The sequence below is a fragment of the Lissotriton helveticus genome, chromosome 4_1 (assembly GCF_964261635.1).
Source record: "Lissotriton helveticus chromosome 4_1, aLisHel1.1, whole genome shotgun sequence".
In the NCBI taxonomy this organism is placed as follows: domain Eukaryota; kingdom Metazoa; phylum Chordata; class Amphibia; order Caudata; family Salamandridae; genus Lissotriton; species Lissotriton helveticus.
In genome coordinates, this window is record NC_136063.1 from 273,586,635 (window position 1) to 273,614,132 (window position 27,498).

Genomic DNA, 27,498 nt, shown 5'->3' on the forward strand with positions numbered 1-27,498 from the left:
GCCGTACTCCTAATAAGCCCCTCTATGTATGTATATACCTATGTATTTATTTGTGTATGGTATGCTAATTTATTAGCTCATACCTAGCCTCAAACCAACCAGGTTCTGTACATTGAGAGAGGCATGTTACATCATAGATGATTGTAATCAGTGGAAAACAGATGGATCCTGGGAGGAAAATTACTAGGAGTGTTGGGGTGAGTGGGATTAGCAGTGCTAGCAGAAGAGGGTGGGGTGGGTATGAATGGGTGAGGGAACTCTTCAGGGTTACAAGACATCTGGAATGCTTTTCAGGTGTAGTACATCATCTCTATGGTAGTGGCTGAGTAACTCACATATGCATTAGACATCCAAGGAAGTGCCTTTCCCCTTCACTATGTTTATTGTTTGACTGTGAGGCCCTCAGTGGAGGAGCAGCACCTAATACTGTTTCCTAAAATGAATGCTCAGGATTACTGTTTCTATCTAAGGCAGGCTGGTGGACAGTGGAGACTATCAGTCCTCAATAAACAACTTAAAATGGCCTCTCTCAATGTGGAAGGATCTGGGGAGGGGGTTTACCCTCACTTCGATTATGGCATGAGTGATCTCGTGTGTGCTCTGGATGATCAGGAAAGGGCCTACCCACTCCTCTCTCTTCTTTCATTTAAAGGCACTCAACGGAGAGGCAGAAGGTCTTGTGAGCTGACTGCTTGCTCCCTGTATCATCTACTCAGTTTTCACAGTGCTGTTTCCATTAAAACAAATTGGTGATTGGAGTGATTGTAGGGGCCTTACAACCAATGTAAAGTGGATGCTGTGATAGAAGAAGGAAATCGAATGAATGGTGGTTGACTGTGGACTATTGTATTATTAGGTAATTGCCTGCCTGCTTCTGTCCGTTCTTCCATGTGTTTGCATTAGTTGGCATTGATGGAGAAGGAGGGCATTAGAAATGCTAGCTGCTTGCACTCAGTGGTTGTTGCATCCGTCTACCAATCATTATTTGTAAGGAAGCTGGTGGCGGGAGAAAAATCAGGGAATCTAGGCCCAATGTAAGATGGCCGCCCTCAGAAGAGGGAATATGCAATGGTCATCCTTTCATAATCTGTAGTATGGTTACTGCAAGAACATATGATATATGTGGTGCAAACATGTGCAAGGAAGGTCTGGATACACACAAAAATCAAGTGTACACATTGATAGCATTGCACCTGATTAGGAGCAGGATAGGAACTCATATGAAAGGAAATGGTTATGTTTTTTCTAGGACTTTTTCTGCAGGTTCCACGTCGTTTCTACTGCATATATTCTCCTTGATATGGTGAAGCAAAGATATAATGTGTTATCTAAGGACAGAGTGTGTGTGCCCCAGAACAATGGCTGTCATTTTGCTCTGCCTGCTCCAAGGACTGCACCTCTCCGGCTGTGCTTTCACTCTGCTCTGTCATTCCTCTATTTTTAATCCAGCTGATTCCTTTAAAAGCCCAGCGTAATCGTCATCGTTCCAGTCTATTTCCAGAGAACACCATGCCAGGCAATAGCGCACAGAGCACATATTTATGGCATTACATCGTTCTTGGCGCTAGGCCCACATCTGTTCCTCGTGCTGACTAGACAAAACAGCCGGGGAAAGTCGCTTGAACTGAAAAGCCCACACCTACTTTTTTTCTTGGAATGTTTGGCTCCCACCCAGGATATTTTTTTCCCCCTTCCATAACCGTGCACACAGCTTCCAGTTAAATCTCAGAAGCCTGGCCTCTTCTTAGAAATGTGAGGGCTGCCTCTTCTCAGGAACCACCGCGCGCCGCTTTTCTCAGAGTCAGACTTCAAAAGGCATCTTCAGGGAACCGTATTTTATAACGGCATCTATCTCCAGGCATCTCGCTCGAGTTCACGGGAGGAAGGCAGTGTGCAGAAGCGGTGAATTCTGTGGTGCGGGCCCTTCTCAGTTACAGCCTTATTTACAGACAACTGACACGTTGGTTGTGAAGCCACCTCACGCTTTTGTGACCGAATGTTCCCATCGCTCCTGCATTTCCACTGATGAAAGGAACTCCGTGAGCAGGAGCGAGGCTGCTGGATGAATGAAGTATGTTTATAGCTCGGCCCTGAGAACTTCATAGTCTGAAGGCCACCTCTTAGGAAGAATTACGAGCGGCCCTTAAAGAATTGTCTGTACACCACACCTTGTAAATATCATAATCCCCGGGCGAGGTATTTGCCGGATTAGGTAAATACCTCCTAGAAAAAACGGTGCTTTTGCCGTCCAATTCCACTTGTATCAGAATTTAACAGGCATTTTTCTCCATCTAAATTTAGAAAAGATTATTTAATCTGTTTACATTTTAACCCTGGGCAGTGAATTCCGCTCCGCTTGCGGAGTTTACGGAGTTTTCCGCACTCCGCGTTACGCGGAGCTCGCGGAGTTCCGAAAAACTCCGCTTCACGCAGGAGCAGAGTTTTTCCCTCGCTCGCGTTCACCAACGTCAGGTTGGCGAGCGCGAGGGAGGAAAATCTACCTCCCAGTGAGATTTTTCCTCGTTTGCGATCGTCAACATCAAGTTGGCGAGCGCGAGCGTGGAAAAAAAACTCCCGACAAGATTTCTCAACGCGGGGGGGAGGGGGAATCAGGTTTCTCATTGCGAGTGGGCACGTGTGCTCGCGACCGCTTGCGTTGAGAAACTGCCCGTTCGCGTACAGTTTTTTCCCACTTCGCGGAGTTTCGTATAGCGCAACTCCGCAAATTCCGTGCAGGGTTATTAAATTTATCATTGGTATATGTGGTCGGAAGAGGGGCGGGGCTGGAAATTATTGCAATACTCCTATTTCCAATATGTCCAGAAATAGGACTTACCAGACATGTCACAATTTAACAGGGCACTTATAATCAGGGTTTAAGCCGTGCGAGCGGCCTGCAGGTGAGTTTTCGTCTAGGAAACAGCGTGTTTTTGTTTCATTGCATATGGTTATAGGAGTCATGTTACATAGTCATACTCTATAAAGCCAATATGGTGCTCATTACATTCAGACGAGATAAAGATTCAGTAGCAAATGGAAGTTTTCCGTGGTCGAATAGAAATTAAAAGTTGGGGAGTACTGGAAACTCCACTCCACTGGTGGAGTTCACAAAGTTTTGCCCACTTTTTCGGAAAAAACTGCCAACCTCTGCGTGGTGGAATTTTTCTCATGCGTGGCTCGCCAACATTCAGTTTGCTAGCACAAATGAGAAAATATGTGCGCTACACCACCTCCTGGCATGATTTTGCAACGCGCGCGGTTGCGGAAGGTTGCTACCGCTTGCGTTGAAAATTTGCTGGTCGTATTGCAAAAGCTGCCGCTCAAGTAGAAAATCTACTTCTATGGCAGAAAGAAGCAGTGCTCTCTGCCGCACTGTGTGGTGTGGTGCAGTTTGTGCTGATTTTACAGTGCAGAACAAGCTCCCAGGTGCTAAAAATCAGCACAAGCAGTACGATGTGCTGAATTTTTGCCCTCTCGTGGAACTCTGCGGCCTCTAGCAGAGTTTTTGAGTAACTCCGCGGAATTCTGCGTGTGAAACTCTGTGAATTCCGCCCATGCCTAGCCAAGCTCTCTCTCTTCACCAAGTGCAGTCCATTTAGGACTTTACCTTCTGGCTATATTCATTTTGCTAATGTGCCTATGTTTAGGACAACTAGATTGAGGCAGTCACTCTTTCACCTTGGTTACGGCCAATGCTGTTTAACCAAATTCCAGAAATTGTTAAAACCCATCTGCTCACTGCTTCCATCTAGCTATAGACAAAGATCATTCGTTTTCAATTAGGACCATCAGGCTATTGGATGGGGTGCCAATTTACTTTGCTTGCACCAGAGCCAATGGCACCATTGCTTCATTGCTTACTAGAAGTTCTGGCAAGCACGTACGTGCCAGACCTACTATGCCATATGGCAAACAAATATAGGGGTTAATAAAGTTTGGTAACCTTTAGTGGTAAATACCCACACCACTATTATGATCCCAGCAAGATATTGAGTATTTCTATTTCTCAGAACCTCAGAGTACTTATCGCTAGCCCACCCACCACCGACCAAGACGGCCACCTGACTGAATGGACAACCCTCACCATAAACAGCACAGCAGCAGTCATGCAGACCATCCACTCAGGGGCCCCAGTGGACCCATGCCCCCACTACATCAACAACTTGGAACACCACCAATCAGCACTACCCTGACGCACATCATCAACACCTCCATCATGTCCGCCACTTTCCCAGATTAATGGAAATTTACAGAAACCAACGTCCTTCTCAAGAACCCTTTTGACCCATCTCGTAATACAGCGTCTTTGAACCACCTGCGTCATAGGTTGTTGGCATGGATGGACGCGGTCCTACGGCGGTTGGACCGCTAAACTCATAGTGGTGTAGATGGCAATGCAAATCTCAAGACACCATGGGTGAACAGACTGTAAGGGGAATGGATAATGTAGATGTCAGACAGCCAGTGAGATGATGCCAAATGTTGCTGCCTAGGTATAAGGAAAAGAGTGCTGCTTAAATATGAAAAGCAAATTGATTGACTACGCCAGCAACTAGGTGGGAGAGAAGCAGGTCTATCATCACCCCTGCTGAAGTAAGGAGAGGAAGTTTGGTAGTCATCTACATACCTACACTGCTCATGTTGAAAACAATAATACTCACTGGTCCTGGTTAAAGGGCCTATACACTCATGGTGGAAGCTGTGCAGTCATGGGGGAGTCTCCTTGCTCGGGAGGAATCTCCTGAATGCGAATTATCATTGTTGAGATTCAGCCCCAAGTGTGGAGACTCCTCTACGACTGCGGGGCCTTACCATGAGTTCTTTGGCCCTTTGTGAACCAGGCCCAGTTTATCACATATTCAACACAATGTTAATATAACATATAGGTGGGTGTCACTATGTTCACAACAGTACACTCCTCTTAGCAACAACAAAATACTCAGTAAAAAATATTTGACACTATCCTGCACATCCATCAATACAACTCATATTCCATGTAGTTGATTATCAATGCGCTGAAAACAGACACATGATAATAAACACACACAACTCTGCACACGTCCCGAGCTGAACTTGGGTGTGACAAGCATGCAGATATGACTGGCAGTTATACGTTTCTGTGCTCACAGTTTCAGTCAATAGCAGCAACATCGAACAAAACATTAAACAGACAACTGATGGTGCACGTACATCACTCAGACATTTTACATAATTGGTTATCACCAATCCCAGAACAGTATCAATCATAATAGTAAAACATCACTAGTGCAACCAAACACAGTAGTCAGACCAGTGCACACATATCCAACACAGTTCAGAGGTTTTATATAGTTGGACCTTCCCGAGCTTAGAATAGCACCCCATTCTTCATAAAACTATATGCTCCACAAAAGAGAACAAATAACACACTACCACTACACCTACCCTATACCCCACAGTTAAGCTCATGTATAGAGATATTTGTGACCCCCAACAAGATTGCTTAGTCTCAACAACCTACCGCACATTCCTCAAGCAGGACAGCACAAGTACCAATCATTCAGATGGCGCACACTCGAATTGGTAAAGATCTCAGGCTACACATCAACAACACTAACCATTCCAACACACTTACAACCAAACGAATGAGTGTAGTATTATCCACAACCACACTACTGATGAAAAACAAACTCAAGTCTGTGATGCTTTTATCGAGATCAGAATAAACAAAGAGAATGCCAATACTGCAAAATTATTCAAGAACGTACTGAAGAAGCAATGACTCAAACAATTGCCCTCAAGAAACCACTTGTTCCGTTTCGTTAACAAATCTCAAGTTTTTTATTTTTGTGTATTTTGTTGCTTTTAATCTTTAGCTTTCAATTTATTTAAATGATCAAAAGAGCAAAACAATTTTTTCTTAGAACAGAGTTTTAGTTTTTTTAAAAGAGATCCTTCTACTGAAAATTACACTCACTCTCTAAAATCTCTAAAGTGAAAAACTTTCAAACATACTGTGACAGACACATTCATCTAAATTCCCTAACTTCACATCCAACCATGCACTCGATCTCACCCCACCCAGGGTTGGCACTTCATGAGTGGGGTGAGATCGAGTGCATGGTTAGTAAGGCTTTCGAAAAGTCTACCCAAACTGCGGATTAGTTAAAGTGCATGTGAGCTAGGCGGGTGCACATCGCCAGCCACATCGCACATCGCACACCCACACCATTTGTCTGAGCCTCGACATCATACTTCAAAGGAAGTCGCTCCCCCGCCCCCACCACGCAATGCTGAGAGCTTGTTTTTCTCCTCATTTAATCGTTGGTTCCAGACACTAATCGTGCACCCGTCCCCATCGCAAAGGCCTCCAAGGCATGCGCAGGCTAAGTGATAGTCGGTAGCGCACATTAACATATGCCCCAGTTGGCAGCCACCCTGGACGAACATTTATAAACATTTATCTCTTGAATTGCAACCGCCTGTGACCTCTTTCCGTTGATCTCATTGTGAACGCGCAGGGCAAATACTTGTACCTTTGTGCCACGTGGGGACACAGGCGGACTGGGAACGGAAACCGGCCCTGGCAAGGGGGGGTAAGAAGGGGATGCTAGTTGGAAGCACCACTGCTGTCTACTTCTAGGTTGCACATGTTCTAAAAACATTGTGAAGACATTATGAATAACACCATCACTGTACATATGTAAAGCATGCAGTGCGAACATTTCATAAAACAAACTCTGATGGAAGTTTGCTTTCATAACGGGGCTTCCCTTGCAACCCCCTAGGCTGCACGTGCTGCCAGGGAACTCTCTATCAGTTTTGAGCCAGGCGCGTGCACATTGCTAGCCACATCGCACATCACACACCCACACCATTTGTCTGAGCCTCTGCATCAGACTTCAAAGGAAGCCGCTCCCCCGCCCCCGCCGCCCAATGCCGCTCCCCAGCCCCCACCACGCAATGTCGAGAGCTTGTTTTTCTCCTCATTTAATCTTTGGTTCCAGACACTAATCTTGCACCCGTCCCCATCGCACAGGCCTCCAAGGCATGCGCGGGTTAAATGATAGTCGGTAGCGTACATTAACATATGCCCCAGTTGGCAGCCACCCTGGACGAACATTTATAAACATTTACCTCTTGAATTGCAACCGCAGAATTTATTTTTGAGGCTCAAATGAGCGGAAACGGATTTTGTAAACTTTGTTTTGTCCATAACCGCCTCACGTTCTCTATGAACAAGCAACACGGCCGTGAAATTCTCGGATTAGACTGACACTGAAATACAGCTCATGAAATACAGCTCATTGGAGCTATCTCGTCCTCGCGCAGATAATTATTACTCTCCATATCTTACGATATTTTCAGCAAATAATGACAGTTTTGCAAGGTATTTTTCATTTCATAATTATATTTATACATTTGAATTGCATAATTAGATTGGAAAAAAGGCAGGCAAAATGCTGATCGCGTCGGAGAGATTGATAGGCCATAGTTGCTCCAATGAGGACCCTGGAAGGCTCTCCTGTACAGACAACGGTGACTGTTGTTTTACCAGAAACAAAAAGTTAAAGCATTAGTTGCGCATGAAAAGGTCAACCAACTGCACAGTCGATCTCTAGGCTTTATCTTTTCATCTTCGCCTGTGACCTCTTTCCATTGATCTCATTGTGAATGCGCAGGGCAAATACTTGTACCTTAGTTCCACGTGGGGACACAGGCGGACTGGGAACGGAAACCGCCCCTGGCAAGAGGGTCAGAAGGGGGTGCTAGTTGGAAGCACCACTGCTGTCTACTTCTAGGTTGCACATGTTCTAAAAACTTTGTGAAGACATTATGCATAACACCATCACTGTACATATGTAAAGCATGCAGTGCAAACATTTCATAAAACAAACTCTGATGGAAGCTCGCTTTCATAATGGGGCTTCCCTTGCAACCCCCTAGGCTGCACGTGCTGCCAGGGAACTCTCTATAAGTTTCTGTGGAGTAGGCAAGGGGCACAAATCACACTCGAGCAGTGCGGTATGAACTGTGGGAAGGGAAGCTGTAATATACAGCTTAGTGCGACTTGGCGCTGAGCACATCATCCGGGTGTGTGGCCACTGGAGGGAGTGATTGGGCCACCTTAAAAACAAACACTAGCATAGCCAATAGGTCTCGCCTTTGGGACCTTATAAGTGCTTAGCCATGCAACAGTTGATGTTGTTGCACAAAGGATATTGTGCTGCATAACTAAATACTTATAAGGTCCCAAAAGCGACACCTATTGGCTAACCACACACAACCACACACACAAATACACCCAACCACACACACACACAACCCCACACCCAACCACACACACACAACCACATACACACACATACACACACACACAACCACACACACACACAACCACACACACAAACCATACACCACAACCACACACACGACACACACACAACCACACACACAACCACACACAACCACACACAACCACACACACAACCACACACAACCACACCCACACACAACCACACCCACACACAACCACACACACAACCACACACACACAACCACACCACACAACCACACACACAACCACACACACACAACCACACATAACCACACACAACCACACACAAAACCACACACACAACCACACACACAACCACATACAGCCACACACACACAACCCACACAACCACACGCATAACCACACACACAACCACACACACAACCACACACACACAACCACACACACATAAACACACACACATAAACACACACAACCACACACACACACACAACCACACACAACCACAACCACACACACAATCACACACACACAACCACACCCCCCACACACACAACCACACACACAACCACACACACAACCACAAACACAACACACACAACCACACACCCACACACACAACCACAACCACACACACACACACACACCACCACAGCCACACACATAACCACACACACAACCACACATACAACCACACATACAACTACACATACAACCACACACACAACTACACACACACAACCACACACAAAACCACACCGTCAGTGCACACTTACACCAGACACAGACACCATCAGTCATCAGTGCACGCTTTCACCGGGCACAAACACCACCAGTCGTCAGTGCACGCTTTCACCGGGCACAAACACCACCAGCCGTCAGTGCGTGCTTTTACCGGGCACAAACACCACCAGCCGTCAGTGCACGCTTCCACCAGGCACACACCGGCAGACGTCGGAGCACGCTTTCACCAGGCACACACACACCACCAGCCGTCAGTGCACCCTTTCACCAGGCACACACACACCACCAGCCGTCAGTGCACGCTTTTACCAGGCACACACACACCACCAGCCGTCAGAGCATGCTTTCACCAGGCACACACCCCCAGCCATCAGTGCACGCTTTCACCAGGCACACACACCACCAGCCGTCAGTGCACGCTTTCTACAGGCACACACACCACCACCCATCAGTACACACATCAATTGTTAACGCATCCACAATTAACTGTTGTAGCAATCGCAGTATGGCGCACTTTACTTTTAAACATATTCATCTAAAGCGCAGCATGCCACCATTGCTACAAAATAAATACACATTTTTTGGGCCTACAATTTATAGACTTTTGTTGCAATTGGTGTTGCATTATTTAGCAATGCCAATATCTCAAACTCAATTAATGCGAGACCTATTACATTGCAAATGCTTGTTTATACGATGTGTCTCGACATGGAAAAAATGTATACAAAATGTGGCCATTTCTAGCAACTTGAGAAGCTAAGATAATTCGCTAAGTAGAAGTTAATACAATTTTTTATTACTGATGATATTTGTGCATGAATAATGCAGCTGTCCACTGTAACCCAAATTCTATTCATGGAATATCATATAATCGCTATTGTATGGGGTGAGATCCTTGTTTCTAGAGTGGTTTGATAAAGCAAGGTTATCTGAACATGAATGCAAATATCTTGTGAATGAGTATCAGGTAATTCCAACCCTTTGTTTCTTACCTAAAACATACAAAAGTGGACCTTTTCCTCAAAGCAGACCCTTAGCAGCAGCGAGGTCTATAGAGATGCACATTGTTCCAAGGGTGTATCAATGTTCCTCATATGTGGACTTTACCACTAACAGCTGTTCATCCATTGTGACTTCATTTAATTTGATTACAAGCATGACTGTGTAGTTCGCATAGACCCGGCACTACAGCACTGGAGGCATCCACCGCTATTGAAAATGATACATCTGGATGCATAAAACAGACGCACTGGTGGATACTGTACTCGCCTACTCTGACCCCTCTCCCCCAACTGCTGCAAACCAGAGCAAAATAGCTAGGTGAAAAGTCAGTTTGTGTCTGTAACCTGAACACCACTGAAATCCCTGGGCTCTATCCTGGTCAAGTGCTAGCTCAGGGTTCTCCCCGGTCGGTCCTGGAGGGCTGGATCCATGTCAGATGTTTTGGCATATCCCTATTTAGATAAATGTAGTTATCTTAAAAATCTGGCATGGATCTGGCCCTCCAGGACCAACTATGGCAAAGCCTGGTAATAGCGACTTGGAGTGTTTAAAGGTATCAAACAATTCATCACTATCCCAACCTAATCATCTCATTAAAGGCCCGGTACTCTCAAGACTAGGCAATGGCAACTCCCTACTGGCACATTGCTCTTTTAATCTGATGAGGCAGCGCTGGGGCGCATGAGGAAATTCAGGCCCGACACTACGGCACACAGGCAAACATTTTAGAGCAGGCATGTGTGAGATTGTCAAACAATAGTCTGGAGAAAATATTTTGCCCACTGACATATTGAAGCAGAGGCAATCTGCTTAAATCGGGTCTATTGGTATGTATGGTGACAGACAATTCAGAATTTAATTTTTGGAGGTTTAATAACATAGCACAAACAAAAACAAAGTTCTAAACTCTGGCAAAGAAAAACAGAGTTCTAAATTCTGTTATTGCGTGTGCTATGTAAAACTGACAGAAATAAAATGTCAAGGCATGTCACATAGTCAAATCTCCCCCTCCAAGAATTGACGACAAAGTATTAACCTTTCATGTCAAACATCAGTCTTGGTGGGCGAGATTGCAGCGTGCATGACAGGTATAAACACAAAGGGCCCGACATGGTAGGTTTAAAGTCCAACCGCCATATTAGGATGACGTTGGTCAGAGTTTAAATCTGCGGGGAATCCGACATGGCTCCAATGGGCTCAAGAAGTCAGTCGGTCAGTCGGAAAGGCATCATAATCCCTTAAGGATGGCTTTCCGCCCTCAGGATTATGATGGCACTTTCCGACAGCAGTTCCAAGTCGGCCTTTCCGACATGGAACTGCTGTCAGGGAGTGTCTTTGGGGTCCCCTAGCAGGGCCTCCATCCCTCCGTGGCCTCCGCATACTGCCCTGAGGAGCACCTATCCTCAACATTCCTGCACTGTGTGGTGCCTGCCACATAGTACAGGGATATTTACAAACTTCCATTTCACAATGGAAGCTTGTGCTGCAGGCATTTTCTGCCTGCTGCACAAGCTTCCATTGTGGATTTGAAGTTTACAAGCACCCTATGGGCGGTTGCATCGTAATAGTGCGTTTGGAACCACCGACCTAAGGTCGGCGCTTCCTTTCCGCAATGGTGCCGTGCGGATGCAAGTCTGCCTGACATCGTTATTAGGGCCTTTATTTTTTACAGTTTTATAAAACTCTGAATTGGGTTTCTGCATGCAGGAATCAGGAGGCGGGAGACTAGACTTGAAATCGGTAGTCTCCCGTCTGATTCGGGAGAGTTGGCATGTATGCGACAGAGAGCGACTCGTGCTGCACGATTGCTGAGCATTCCCACCTTGTGTGCACTGGACTAGGCAGGCAGGATGACAATGCACATGTTCCAGACTTGCAAGAACCCTTTTGGGTCTGCGCAGGTCTTGCTCGGCGTCCGGCGCCTGCATTGGCTGCCGGTGGCCAGGCGCGTTGAATTTAAGGCTCTATGCCTCACCTTCAAAGCCCTGAAACTGTCTTCTCCTGACATCCTGGCACAGCTTATTCTGCCCTATGTTCCCTCACGCCATCTTCGCTCCCAGGGCCAACATCTGGTAGTTGTTCCCCGAACACAGAGAGCCCGTGCTGGTGGCCGTTCATTCCGCTGCAGAGCCGCCCTCCTTTGGAATTCACTTCCAGCTCAGATCCGGGGCCTTAACAGCTACCTGGAGTTTAGGAAGGCCATTAAAACCTACCTGTTTCCTACACCATAGTCTCTCCCTCTCACCTTTCTGTCTTGTCAGTTGTGTTGCTGCTAGCGCCGGGACGCCCCTTTGCTGGGGCAGCTGTTTTGCGCTTTACAAGTATAGATAACATAACATAACATAACATCGGCTTGTAGGTTACCCTCACCACGTCAGAGATTCAGACGCGTGGGAGCAGAGGGCAGTGGAAAGGCCACCGAGCCTTGGCCCTGAAGTCCATCTTCCATCTGCCCACATGTGGCAAGTCAGAGAGTTGACACATACAGGGCAGTAAAAAGTCATAATTTCATACTAGCCCAGGTGAATTTTAATGACACCATAATTAGGCAGAATCAACATTAAGCTCAGTATCTATAGAGGGCAGAGTACTGCATGACGGAGAGTTTGCCTGAAGCCCGCAGCTGCCTTAGTTCCTGGGGTCACCATTTACTCACGAGAGTAGCTCATTACTCTTCTAGTATCCCAAATATCTTTCACTCCCTGGTTTCTAAATCAGTCTCCTTGCTGATGTTTTTCCAGATTCATTCACACTCTTCTCTCCACATCTACGTCCAACATGCGTCTTCCCATCCCCCCTTTCCTCCCAAACCACTATGGTATGGCACACATGTTTCATATGTGAATTAACAGTTTCTTGCAGGGTGGCTCAGTGGAGCGAGTGCTCTTTGCTAAAATATGCTCAACATCTTGCCGACTCAGCCTTTCATACATCCAAGGTCTGTAGAATGAGTGAAATTAAATTGGGTATTATTAGCATCTGTAAATTTACAGTGTTTAGAAATACACCATTGCTCTATCAATTCGTTTACGCGCATCTGTTATATATATATCGGAATAGTAGTGTTTTCATACATTCAAATTATCACAATCACTCATATCAACTTGATTTTGCTCAGGTTGTTAAACATGGTTTGTGTTATGATGTTATGATGTTAAACTGTTTGTGGGTAAATGAAGGCTGGTTCCCTTATCTGGAAATATTGCCTAACCAAGGGTTACGACATGAAATACTAAGGACCCGGGTTGGGATCAACCCCTGGAAGATAGACGGGAAATTAAAATCTGTACTGATTGGCCCAGAAGGTAATTGTAATTGTGGGCGTGGTATAAGAAACGATATGTTGCACATATTGCTTGATTGCACATTTGTACAGGATTTGAGGAAATTGTTTTTACGTCCTATATTCCGATCACATAAGACAATTACACGTGCCCATGCGATATGTTTACTAACAGATATGCATTCGCTAGAAATTGCAATTGCATTGGGCAAATTCCTGATGGCCGTAAAAGATTTTGGAAGGGAGATATCGAAGGATTGGCACTGATTTTAAGTTCTTTTAAGCCTTTTAATAAAATTTAAATCTGTCTTTTTATTCTTCCAGATATGTGAAAACTTCGGTAAAATTTGGGTTTAATGAATTGTATATCAGGGGGTGTTACCCTCTTTTAACTTTCTCTTTTTTTTTTTGTTAACAAGTATGAATTTTAACTATTTATGAGGTAGGAATATTTTGTCTGCTCGTACTTTGTCCGATTCCGTTTGCATTTTGTTTTGTATTGTTTAAAAGACCATGGTCTAAATAAACAAGCTTCTCTCTCTCAAACTGCTTGTGCTATGTATAACTTACCTTTTGTCTCCTGCGTTGTTCCACTCATGGCCTGGTCTTACCTCATGTTAGAACAGTAACACATCTGTGTTCCATAGAATGTAAGGCTCACTCACGACACTCGACCTTTAGCAGTTTCTGCTGGACCGTCGAGGGTGTCGGATGCAGGTTTCCTTCTCCGAATAAATTCAATTCATCTTCATCATGAATTAACTGAGCCGTCCTTCATAACAGTTTGCCTTTTTGAACTGAATAGAACTTTAGGTTATTACAGCACCTTCATTTTCATGAGAATCTCCTGCTGTGCCCAAAATGCCTTGCCACAATGTGGCAAATAGATGTAAATGCACAGCCATCCATGATAGTGTGTATATTGTTGTTTCCACCCAGATTAAATATACAATGCAGTTCTGAAAGTCCATTACCCATGTATGTATCCTGTACATCCTGGGCCACTAATTTGTTAATTGTTTTAGAATTTTGTTTCTCATTTTACTAACCCTGAAATGATTGTATAGTCTTGTTAACTTCGGCTATTTCGTAACTGTGATGCCATATGCATCAAGGGTCATGTGACATCACCTCCTACGATGTCATCGACGTGTCAAGGGGCCTTTGATGTCACTCCTTCTACTCATGGCATTTTGGTGAAGTGACAGTCCAGGGTTTTCAGATATGTCTTTCTTGAAATGCATGCATGGACCTCAATTCACCAAAATGCCAGGGGTAGCGGTAGCGACAACGCATGCCCTTTGTCCAAGATGACATCACAGGAAGTGAAATTATATGACAGTTCTCATCTGTGTCTTTATAGCCTCTATCACTTGTCTCCCTTCCACTCCATCTGTTTCTCACCTCTCTATACCACTGCTCTAATTCTCCCCGAACTCCCAACCTCTCTCAGCTGTCGCGGTCTCTTACTCTTTCATCGCTTTATCCCAACTTTTCCACCGTCTTACCCTCTTTATCATTAGTCTCTTTATAACTCCTTTTTTTCACCAGCCTCTCCTGTCTTTATTCGAGTTACCTCTCACACCAATCTGCCTCCTAATCACCTCTCACCCACAACGCCTCCCCTCTATGAATTTTCTTCCTGACCTATCTGCTGTTTCTCAGCTATCTCTTTCAGTCATCCGTCTCCTTATCACTTTTTTCTCAACTGTCTAAAACCTTTTCTGTCGCTCTTACTATGTCTATCTCATCTGTTGTAATAGTTTATCCTTTGCACTTCACTCGTGTCTCAACCCTTCTCACACCTGTTGCACTCTATCGCGCTTACATTAGTCTCCTCCATGTTAGCTGTCTCTTTATTATCTCTCTCACACATAAAATACAAACACAGCTGTTTTAAAATGAATTACAAACACAGATGTGTTTGTCTACCACTGATCTGCCACTCTACAGTGTCTTCTTCCTATCTTCTCTCTGCTTCCACTGTTCCCTCTCTCTGTCTCCTCTCATTATCTTCTGTCTTCACTCTTGTTTATTCGGCGCTGATTTTTCTTTTCCCCTCACATGTTCACAGACAGCCAAAGAAGTGGAGTCGCCTTTTTTGCTGACATTTTGTTTCAGTGCAGCCCTTGTTCTAATCCTGAACGCATGTATTGGTTAAACAGTCAGATAGATGCCCATGGTAACTGCAAGCTAAGCTTCTGAACGTAAACATAGCTCTTGAGAGCCCTGTTTAACTTTTTTTCCTACCACTGCCTTTAGGACACAGGGGTGGCACAGGCAGTGCTAGGGGTAGCAAAGGGGAGTCCAGGGGTCGCAACTTTGACTCCTCTCAACCCCTGAATGACGTCTATAAATGCATGCTTGGAGACATCAAATTTAAATTTTTAAATGTGTGTCTGGCAATTTCTCAGTAAGGCCATTGCTTTCACCAGGCCCAAACTTACACACATTGGGTCTATTTACTAAGATTTAATGCTGTGTTTGCGTCACAAAAGTGACACAAAACAACGTTAAATCTTTTGTTACCTATTTACTTTCCAGTTTAATACCTGTTTTACGCTAGAAAATCACTTGAAAGTATTGAAAAGCAGCGCATAGTGCTGCTATGCACTTACTTAGTACCAAGGGGGTTTCTGATATTAAACCCTATTTAATTAAAAAACAGGACAATGTTTAGCGCCAGAAAATAGCGCCCATTTCAGATAGGCGATATGAAGGAGAAATGCTTTTTTTCTCCATTATTTTCTGACTATGCATGTGGGCTGCACTTTACAGAGCAACATAAAACATGCGAAAATGTTTATTGTTAGTCTAAGCATAGTATTTTCTACAGGAAGAATATCCTTCCAGTACAAAACCTATGTTAGACTCACGGAGACACCCTTGCACTGTGGTGCAAAGGTGTGCGCATGGCTCAAGGCAGCAAATGTCAGTGCCAGCGTTAGGGAGAGGGGAAGAAAGTGCCACATTTCTGTAAATATGGTGTTTTCCTGCTCTCTCCTTCTCAAGCAGCGCAGCATTTGCGGCTGCTGCACTGCGCTGCTTGAGAAACTGGTAAGGTGTGGCCCATAGTATTCTATTTGCACATATAGTGTACCTATTGCCCAATGTTTTGCTCCTCCGCTAAAGAACTCAATTACTGGATTTGTTCCATTAACCTTTCTCCGCACTATTTTACCCTTCAGGAAAACTTTGGTGTAAACTTGCAAATTTCAGCAAACCCTGACGACTTTTCTCTTTTCCACATTACTTTTGCTCAATACTGATAAAGGGCTAAACCCAGAAACATGTGTCTATAGATAACAGCACTACCTGTACCAACTTTGGTAAAGAATTACAGAAACTTTGAAATTAAGTGTACTGCATTTACCAGGATGCAATGGGGAGAACTGGGCTAGGATGAGAAGCAGTGTGCTCCCACCCCCCTCGTCTTTGAAAGGCTTCCTTGAGCCAATGAGCTGACGAGCTTTCCTGGGATACACCTGTGTACCTGTGGAGTGGTACTGTGACCTGTGAAGACCTGGGCACAGTTTCAGCAACCCCTGATGACTTTTCTCTGTTCCACATTACTTTTGCTCTTCACTGACGAAGGGCTAAACCCAACTTTGGTGAAGAATTACAGCAACTTTGAAAGTAAGTGTACTGCATTTACCGGGATGGAATGGGGAGACCTGTGCTGGGATGAGAAGCAGTGTGCTCCCACCCCCCTTGTGTAGGTGTACAGTTGCAATGTAAGAATCGAGAAACACAAAAAACACTGGATTTTGCGAGCACCTGTAAGAATAGGCAAGGATTAGACCAAAACATAACCGCCTGGATCTACGAGGCCCATCCTGGGGTTGCCTATGGGAAACCTTAGAATTCTTTTGTAATGTTTTGGACACACGGTGAAAAGGTTGTCTGTCACAGAACTTTCAAAATGGCCTCAGAGCGAGAATTGTAGTCATGAACAGAACTGCAGATATCACGTGTGAATGAAAAGTATAAATTAATTGAAATTGAGGTAAGGCCACTTTACATATATACATCATATATCAGGAGATTAGAGGCTCTGGCTTGCTCTCCATTCCGTTGTCCAATGTAAATTAATCCTGTGGAGTATGGGGAGAGTTGGAGGAAGTGCGGCACTTCTTAGGTTTAAGTAGCATCCAAACACAGATGTCCAACATCCACGTAGCATAAGATTAATTTACAATAGGTCTTAATTTTTGGGTTCAGCCTGGAGACAGTTTTAGCTGTCTCACCAACCTCATGTAATAGAAAATCATAAATAAAAAACACACATATATACATAAATAAAAGAGCTTTGTGTACAAGTGCCAATCACACAGGGCAGTGGATCCGCTTACTACAGCCATTGGTTTGCTTGCACTGTATGTGACAGCATTTTCCCTGACCACATGTGCACATCTGCATAACACAAAGTTCACTTCAGTGCCAGAGCTAGTGAGACACTACTTTACTTTGCTAATATTTTATATTCTGTTGTTCATTTTTTTTTATTACTTAGATTGTCATGTGTGTTTAAACTATCTCTTCTGGTTCACAGTAATTCAAGTTAAAAAGTACATTTTCTTTGCACTAATAATTTGCTGTAATGTGCAAAAAAGCTATAAAGGGATTCTCTACCTGTTCTAAGTAAATTTGTCTGGTAGGAAACACCTACATTGTTCTATTGAAATTATATGTGATAGTTTGTTTCTTTTAATTTTACAATTTTATTACAAATATATGGATGACTCGTTTTGACAGCAATATTGTTTTATTATTATTATTATTTGGGCAGTGCTTCCAACAGAGAATACATCTAAAAATGTATAATTGTACTAGCTTTCCAAGGCCAGACCCATTGGCTTTGACAATACTTCTTGGAATGTGCAGTTTCACTTTTCTTAGTCCAGTCATCGTCCTACAAGTCCCAGCATGCCTAGTAATGTTGGCATAAAGGCATAAAGGCTCTAGGCCAGCCGAAGGTCACAGTCATAGTGTATAGTGACTGACAGTAATGCCCTTATGTGCTGATATGCCATGGCTCTTCTAAGGTGGCACACATTGGCAATGTCACTACAGTTCAAATATAGTTTACATAACATGTGAATTAAATGTAGAGGTTTAGTAGGCATGTGTCATAAATTATTCCATGGATTTCCAATGTTTATAGCAAAATTCTAATTTTGGAGAATTTGGCTGTGAAAGGGCTACAAAATGAAGTTTTCATTTCCTGACTTAAAAGTCACGTGTGTGATTTTTTTTTCATTTTTATGGATGCATTTTAGAAAAGTGAAGGCCAAACGTAAAAAACTATTTAATCATGAAGGCATGTAATACGCACAAAATGTGGCACTCCCTGCTAGCTCTGCCTTTTTACGCTATTTTCCGTTGAATTGTTATTATTTTTAGTACTCAATACAGGTTAGGTGCACTGAAAGAGAAACTAAATCCGAGTGAGTCAGCAAATAACGCTTGCTATTTTACATCCAAGCAAAATTTCTGGCAAAATTGCATTTACTGAATCCTTAAAAAAAACATGTGTTGCAAAGCAAAACAAACATTGAAAAAAAAGTGCATTTCAATGAAACCGCCAGCGAAAGGAGACCAAATGATTTATAAAGCAAAATAATGCAATTTTTAACCTAGTTTGTTGATTTTTAACACTGTGTACAATTAAATCCCTTCCTTCCATCCCGTCTGAAGAAAATAATGTAGTTAATTTATATTGCATTTGTTTATTCCAAATCTTTCTTTAGGGTCTGCGAAAAGCCAACTATTGGAAGTCCTTTCATTGTGTTCGAACAAAACATCATCATCAAGGCGAAGGGAAACAAGGTCAAAAGGAACAGAGAATAAAAAGCGGGCAGCAGAGGTGGGCTGAGTTAATGGCGCACCTAATGCTTTCTGACCAGGGCAGGATTGAAAGATCAAAGGGCAGCGCCTGTGGGACAGCAGGGATCAGTGCGGCCTTCCGGGGAAGTGACCCAGGAAGTACTGCACAGTCATTTGGAGACACAAATCCCAGCATGCTCCCAATTAGTCTTTAATTGGACGAATATGGTAGCCATTAGCACTCAAGGACCTTGAAATAACAACACCAGCCCATCATCGAGAAATTCCCTCTGTATAACGTGTGGTGGGCAATTCTGTGCAGAAATGGCGTTGGTGAAGGTACAAAGCTGTCTGGAGGGATAAGGATAGGAGAGGGAGGGTTATAGTTAAAACATAACATGCCATCAACGGTATACTATTGATAGAGTGGAAGATTCATATCATACATGGGGTACCTGTTAGGTGTGCCATGTAATCGTTTGTAGAACGCACTCAATAATTATCCAATGTTATGAGTAAACTAGATGTTTGGAGAAACTTGAATCAACTAACCTGTTCCTGTGAAACTTAATTCAATCTAATGTGGGGATTAGTAATTTTGGGGCCCATTAGGATGGCGGGCGGACTTTGCCCGCCCGCTATCCAGGCGGTGAAAGGGACCACCCGCCATAAGGGTGGGGGTCCCGTGGGCAGCATTAGGATGCGCCCCCCACAGTGGCGGGCGCATCCTGCATTCCTACCATTGTGGCGGCCATGCGCACCCCCCACCCCTCCGGAGTCCCTGGGGGCCTGCAATGGGCCCCTGCAGGGAGTCTCCGCATGCCTTTCCGTGGCGGCATTGCCGCCACGGAAAGGCATTGTTTAAAGCCCATGCTAATATGGATGGCGGTGTCTGATAGACACCGGCACCATATAAACCATTTTCCGCCCAGTCGCCTTAAGCGGCGGACGGTCTTTCCATCCGCTGCAGACCCCCCAGCCATACTAATATGGCAGGGGGTCATTCCGGAGCGGATGGCGGGCGGATTGCCTCTGCCAGGCCGGCGGTGACCACCGCTGGCCTGGCGGGGGCATTCCGCCCGCCATCCTAATGGGCCCCTAAATGTTTAGAACGTGTACTGATCTTTGCAAGCAATGTACCTCGTTTTCTTAGGTCTGACTAGTAATTGTATTTCAGTGATGTATTAATTATGATAAATGCTTTCTTAGGCTAAGGAGTTAGATGTAAAACGTTTATTAATGTACGGTGAATTTATTAATTTAGCCTAAGTCAAATGCCTAAATTTGTAGTACACTTGAAGTGTCTTTGACTCTGAAAGTAATGTTCAAACTCTTATGTGAAATATGTAGAATGTTTATGTCTCACGTTTGCACTGCAGGTGGACAACGTTTGCTAGTGAAGAGTAGGGGTATTGTTCCATTAGACTAGGTTGCGGAATGAAGGAGTTACAGTTAGCTTGGCTGCAGGAGATGAGGTGGAGGGAAGTGTTTTCACACGGGAGACGGAGAGAAGACCAAGCTAGAGGTGCTGCAGAGGTGCGTGTGTGTGGAGAAGGCCATGAAAGGAGTCGACGTCATGTAAAAGCTTATAAGAAGAACGGCAATATGGGACATTTGATGAATATAACTCTGTGTATGTGATGCCTTGTAGAGAGGGACAGGCACCCCTGTCCTGCTTGCCCTTCTTATAGAGAGCACCTGTGTGCTAGAGTACTCTTTTCCCTTTTCATGTTGCTTCATGCCCTGACCAAACTATGGCGAAGTGACTTTTTAAGAAGGCTTTGCCAACTGACACCACATCTCTCTAACGTCCTTTGTTTATACCTTAGGGTTGCCCCTTTAGAGTTAGAATATGGATAATTAGAGTTAAATGCTGCATACAGAAGGAGTGCAGATGCAAGGAGAGTTGAACTTTTGTTTTCTTATCTCATGCATAATCGTCGTCGAACGTATTTTTCTTTTTAGCCTCCACTGGATGAACCTTTTTAGGAGGCTCAGCTTCCTTCTATCTCCCTTGTACTTCTATACTCTCATACTAAGATTTGTGTATTTATAATAAATCTGACTAACCTTCAATTGGTGGTCGATTTGGGTTCTTGTATAGCCGTATGTGTTACACTGTATTTTAAGTGACTCATAACCTTTTCTTCTCTCTGCGCATTCATGCTGCTAAAAAGAACCGTAGAGGACCCAGCATTATATTGAATTGAACTGGTGATTTTGCATGGAGCATGAAAGACATAAACAAAGGCATGAATTTTTTATTTTTCTTCACAATGGTTCTAATATTGCTGTTGAGTTGCTTAGTATATATGTTTATGATATGAGCAGGAGGACATCATGGAACTTCTTTAATCCCTTCGCTGCCAGGCTTAACCCAAGCTCCATGCCAAGAATTGTTTGGCTATTTGGGGTAGTTTGCGCTTAGACCTCCATAACCTTTTGTCCACATAAGGCATCCTCACCAAATGTGTGTCTTTTCTTTCCAACATCCTGATGATTCAAAAGGTACCCAGGGCTTGTGGGTTTCCTTGGAGAGGACCAAGACATTTGCCAAAATATAGCTACATTTTGTTTTTTGGGGGAAAAATGGGAAAGAATGCTGCAGAAAAAAGCTTATATTCTTCCCCCTGGAAATGGTATCAACGAAGGGTTTGTGGTGCTAAAATCACAATCTTCCTAGCTTTCAGTAATAGGCAGATGTTTGTCAGAAGACCAACATTTTCAACACAGTTATGGCATTTTACTAGGACATAGCCTATTTCTCCTATTTTTGTGCTTTCAACCTCCTTCCAGATAGTGGTAGAAATGGGTATGAAACCAATAATGGGATCCCAGAAAGGTAAACATTTCTGAAAAGTAGACAAAATTCTAAATATAGCAAGGGGTCATTTGTGTAGATCCTTCAAAGTGTTTCCATAGAAAGTAACCGTTGAAATAAAAGAAATATTGAAATTCAGTTGGAAAAAAACAGCCCTTTGTGCCTTTATTTTCACCTGTAACTTCTTCTAACTATGGCAGATTTTTTAAAGCAATATACTATTATGTCTGCTAGAGCCTTCTGGTTGCAGGGCTTGTAGGTTCACCAAGAATCCGAGGTACCCAGAGCCAATAATTGAGCTGCACCTTGCAATGGTTTTTCATTGTGTACCGGGTACGCAGCAAATCATTTGGTAAAATATAAGGTTTGAAAAATAGGTATCAAGGAAACTTATGTATTTCCAAAATGAGAACAAGATATGGAGTTTGGAAGCAGTGGTTATTTGCAAATCTCGGAATTTGTGCGCACCCATTCTAGCATGTGAACTGGAGGGCATTTTTCAAAATGACTTATTTTGCACACACTGTCTTACATTCTGAAGGCAGAGATGCATAGAAAGACAATTGGTAATAACACTTGTTCTACTATTCTGTTATCCCCTAAGTCTCCCGATAAAAATGGTACCTCGCTTGTGTGGGCAGGCCTAGTTCCCGCAGCAGGGAATGACCCACAATGCAACATGGACACATTTTTCCACTTAAACTGGACTTTTTTTTGCAATGTGCCTAGGTGTGAATTTTGGGCCTTAGCTCAGCCGACACCTAGGGAAACCTAGGGAACCAGTACATTTTTTTAAACTAGACACCCTTGGGAGTCCAGGTTTGGGTGATTTGCGTGGCTCTTGCCAGGGTCTGTTACTCATAATCCCTTACAAACCTCTAGCTTTGTAAAAAGAAAAAACAAACTTTTCTCACATTTCTGTGAAGGAAAGTTCTGAAATCTGTGGGGAGCCACAAACTTCCACACACCCAGCATTTGACCAAGCCTCCCAATAAAAATGGTACCACACTTGTGTGTGTAGGCATAGTGCTCGTGACATGAAATGGCCCAAAACACAACATGTACACATCACATTTTTCCTTTTAAAACTGAGCCTTTTTTATGCAGTGTGCCTAGTTGTGGATTTTGGGCACTAGCCCAACCAGCACCAAGGGAATCCTAGCAAACCTGTATATTTCTGAAAACTAGACACCCAGGGAAATCCAGGATGGGGTGACATGTGCGGCTCTCACCAAGTTCTGTTACCTAGAATCCCTTACAATCCTCCACATTTGTCTAAAAACAAATTTTCCTCACATTTCTGTGATGGAAAGCTCTGGAATCTGAGGGGAGTCACAAACGTCCTTCTACACAGCATTCCCCCAAGTTTCCCTATAAAAATGGCACCTCACTTGTGTGGGTAGTCATAGTGCCCAGGACGGGAAAAGGCTCAAAACGTTTTGTAGGGACATCAAAATTAGCTATCACAAAATGGCCTGGTTTTTCAAGGGGGTAACCCGCGTTTTTGGTCCGGGGCTCAGCAGCCATTTTGGGAAACCTACCAAACAAAGCATTTCGGAAAACTAGATACCCGGGGTAGTAAAGCGAGGTGTGACTTGTGTGCATCCTCCAATGTTTTCTTACCCAGAATCCTCTGCAAACCTTAAACTTAGCGACAAAAAAAATCACGTTTTCCTCACACTTCTGTGTGGAAAAGGGGTGGGATCAGCGGGCCCACGCAAATTTTCATTCACCCTGCATTCCCATAGGTCTTCCAATAAAAAAGCTACCTCACTTGTGTGCGTGGGCCAAGTGCCTGCGACAGGGAAGGGCCCAAAACATATTGTGAACGTATCAAAATTATCAATCACAAAAAAACCTGGTTTTGCAAGAGAGTCACATGCGTTTTTAGTCCTAGGCTCAGTGGCCAAATAGGGAAACCTACCAAATCCATACATTTCTAAAAACTATACATCCAGGGGAGTCCAGTGAGGCATGGTTTGTGGGGATCTCCCAACGGTTTCTTACTCAGATTCCCCTGCAAACCTCAAATTTAGCAAAATAAATTCACCTCTTCCTCACATTTCTTCGTGGGAAAGTTGTGGGATCATAGGGCCGACACAAATTTTCAACCACTCAGCATTACCCCAGGTCTCCCATGAAAACGATACCTCACTTGGTTTGGTAGGGTTCTCTAGATGGCCACTGAGCCCGGGACCAAAATCGCACGTGGGCACCTTGCAAACCCAGGTAATTTTGTGATCAATTATTTGTAATGCCTCCACAATATGTTTTGGGCCCTTCCCTGTCGCAGGATCTGAAAAATTTCGAGCAGTACTCTGCTAAACCTAGAAATGATCTCAACAAATCCTTATCTCCAGGCCTCTCAGCTTCAACAATAGCTTTTACAATGCTATTCTTTGGTTTGATGCCCATGCCAGATATTTCGTGTCCTAAATAGCTTACTTGTACTTTCCTCAATTGGCACTTCTCCTTTTTTATTGTCATGCCATACTCACCAATCCTTCTCAAGACTTCATTTAAAAGCTCATCATGTTTTTCATAAGATTCGCCCACCACCAGAATATCATCCTGGAAACACAAGATCTTACTCATCCCTTTAAAAATATTGTGCATAATCCTTTGAAAAACTGCAGAAGCAGAAGCCAATCCGAAAGGCATGCGACAATATCTGAAGGCGCCTAGCGGAGTAACAAAGGATGTTAAAGCTCTCGACTCGGATGTAAATTTACTTGGTGGTAGGCAGCCGACATATCCAAAACTGAAAAGACTTTACCACCACTCATTCCGCTTAACATTTCCCCAATATTAGGAAGGGGCTGTCGATCCACCCAGATATTTTTGTTAAGATCTCTAAGGTCGATGCACAAACACATCTTGTTGCCCTTCTTGGGGGTGACTACGATGGGAGCAAGCCACTCCGATGCCTCTATAGGTTCAATGATCTTACATTCCAACAATTTATTCAGTTCTAATTGAAGAGGTTCCCTCATCAGTAAAGGGGTGGGCCTAACTTTATGTACTACCGGCACCGCATTCTTCTTCAAGATTATGCTGTGTGTGAAACCACATATAGACTTTTAGACTTGAAGTGTGAGTGCAGGCATTGAGAACAGTAGCAGTGTCATTGAGAGGCAATTTTTATCACACTTTTTGGTTGGTTACACTTGCCAGGATGTTTGGTGAGGCTAAGAACGGCACCAAGTGCCCACATTCTGGAGTTGATACGGAGGTATCAAGGTGTGTGATGGACGCAATGGATGAATTGTTGCCGCTGTTGTGCCCATCGGCCCCACGGGGGACAAACACCTGAGTCAGCAGTGCCAGCAGAGAGGCCTAGGAGGCCAGGGGTTCCTCAAGAGCGTCATTCCCGCCATACAAAAATGGAGTAGGAAGCAGGTAGCTGGTAGTGAAGGTGGCCATGGCTCGCGATTTACCACGGATGTTGTCCCAGTTGGCAGTGTAGGCCGCGTGGAAGTATAGCATGGTTCGCCCGCAGTGATAGTGCTTGAGATGAACAATAGCATTTTGCAAACTTACAATAGTTGCATGGAAATTTGGATGACACCAACAGTTAGCATGGGGAAACCTGATTTGGTGGATAACTCAGCCAGTGTGTTCCCATGGTTATCAAAAGTTTGGATTTTATTGTCTCCCATTATGTGGGGTGCATTGGCTGGAGTTGCTAAGAGTAATGTTGTTGAGGTGGCCTGGAGGCTGGTGGCCCACCTGGACAGTACAGGTGGGCAATATAGTCAAGGTCAGCATACTGGGGGGGCTAGTGCACCTGCAGTAGCTGTTGGGGGGTTTGTGGTAGTTACTCAGGTAACATAGGTTCCAGTCGTTGCCAGCACAGGCGGCAATGGTGGCCCCACCGCCTACCAAGGATCCTACGCTAGCAGGTATGGTTACACCATTACCTGGAATTGGTTTGGGGGATGTGCTTTCTGACCATGACCAGTTGGGCAGGCACATGCCGATTGAGGAGTAGGAATAAGAATTGCAAAGGGAATTATGTTGAAATATGTGAACTAATTTCCAATATGTCCAAACTGGAAGAAAGTAAACGGTATAAGGAAAGCTCGCATTCTAGGGACTATGCACATTGGCCATACAGGAAGAAGGTGGAAGAAACATTGATGAAATGGGTCAAGGGGTTCACAATTTTTCAGGCAATCATGTTTGAGAGATTCCCGACAATGGGAACACAACTAGGGGTATATTTACAAGTATTGCCGCTAACTAGCGATAGCGTTAGTAAGCGGCAATTTTCTTACCACTGCGTATCACCGAAAACTGTTGCCATGGGCCGACGTATTTTTGATATGTCGCTACATGGAGAGAGGATCAGCTTGTGGTGGCGAATGTTGCAGCTAACACTAGCGTCATGGCGATAACATTTGTGCCGCTAGCTTGATGGATCACCCGGGAACTTTCTATGATGTAAATATTCTTTGTAATGCTTTGTAATGAATTCTGTTAGCCCTTCATTTATGTTTAAATGCAGCGATATGTGTTCACAAAACCTTTGATGGGCAGCAACTACACACCTGTGACCAAGGCAACAAGCTTGCTGAAATGCATTGGTTGCTATTTGTGGCTTCATGCACACTTTCGGTGGTGATTTAATTGCTGAGTAAACGTGTTGCAAGCATCTTGAAGTGCAAGTTTTTCCTTGCCGCATGGAAATCTCTTTTGGGATTTACTCGGGTATCACACAGACCACCGCCGGCTTGGGGGGGAACTGGATATAGTGTGTGTGTGTGTGTGTATATATATATATATATATGTATATATATATATATATATATATATATATGTATATATATATATATATGTATATATATATATATATAGTATAATATAGTATAAATATATGTAAATATATATTACCTACTGGTGGTTGCCAGTAGGTAGTTATAGTTAGGACCTAGTTCATACGGAAAGCATTTTTTGACTTTCATATAACTTTAGCGTCGTTTGACCAATCTTCATGAAATTTTCATAATAAGGTGTAAAAGTATGTTGTGCGTCATGGAAAGATTGGGGGTGATTCGTGCAGTGGGAATGGAGGAATAGGGGTGATAAATATGGGTGCGTTTGTAATGTTAATTCGCATAGGAACGTGTTGTTGAACCTACAGCCTGAACCGCTGGATGGAATTACATCAAATTTGGCAGAAAGGAAGATGTTACGCAGATTGTGTTTTTAATTATTTGGTGCAAATCCATTCAGTAGTTTTTGAGAAATTAAAGCCAAAAAATATAGTGATGTCTCTGGAAAGCGGAAATTTTGCAGTGGTTCCGCTATGGTCGTAGATATTTCACGAACATTTCACGGTCAATCGTGAATGCGCATGCCAGCGGGAATGCTCTGATTGGCTGGACACAACCTGAACCGAAAGATGCTGCTGCCATTTTATCGATTGGGAACTGTTCCGAAAATTTCTTTGAAAGCTAACATAAGGGGTCAGGGTGGAGGTACTCTGACCCCATTTTTGAGAAATGGAGGTGTTACACAAGTTATGTGTCCAAAATAGATTCT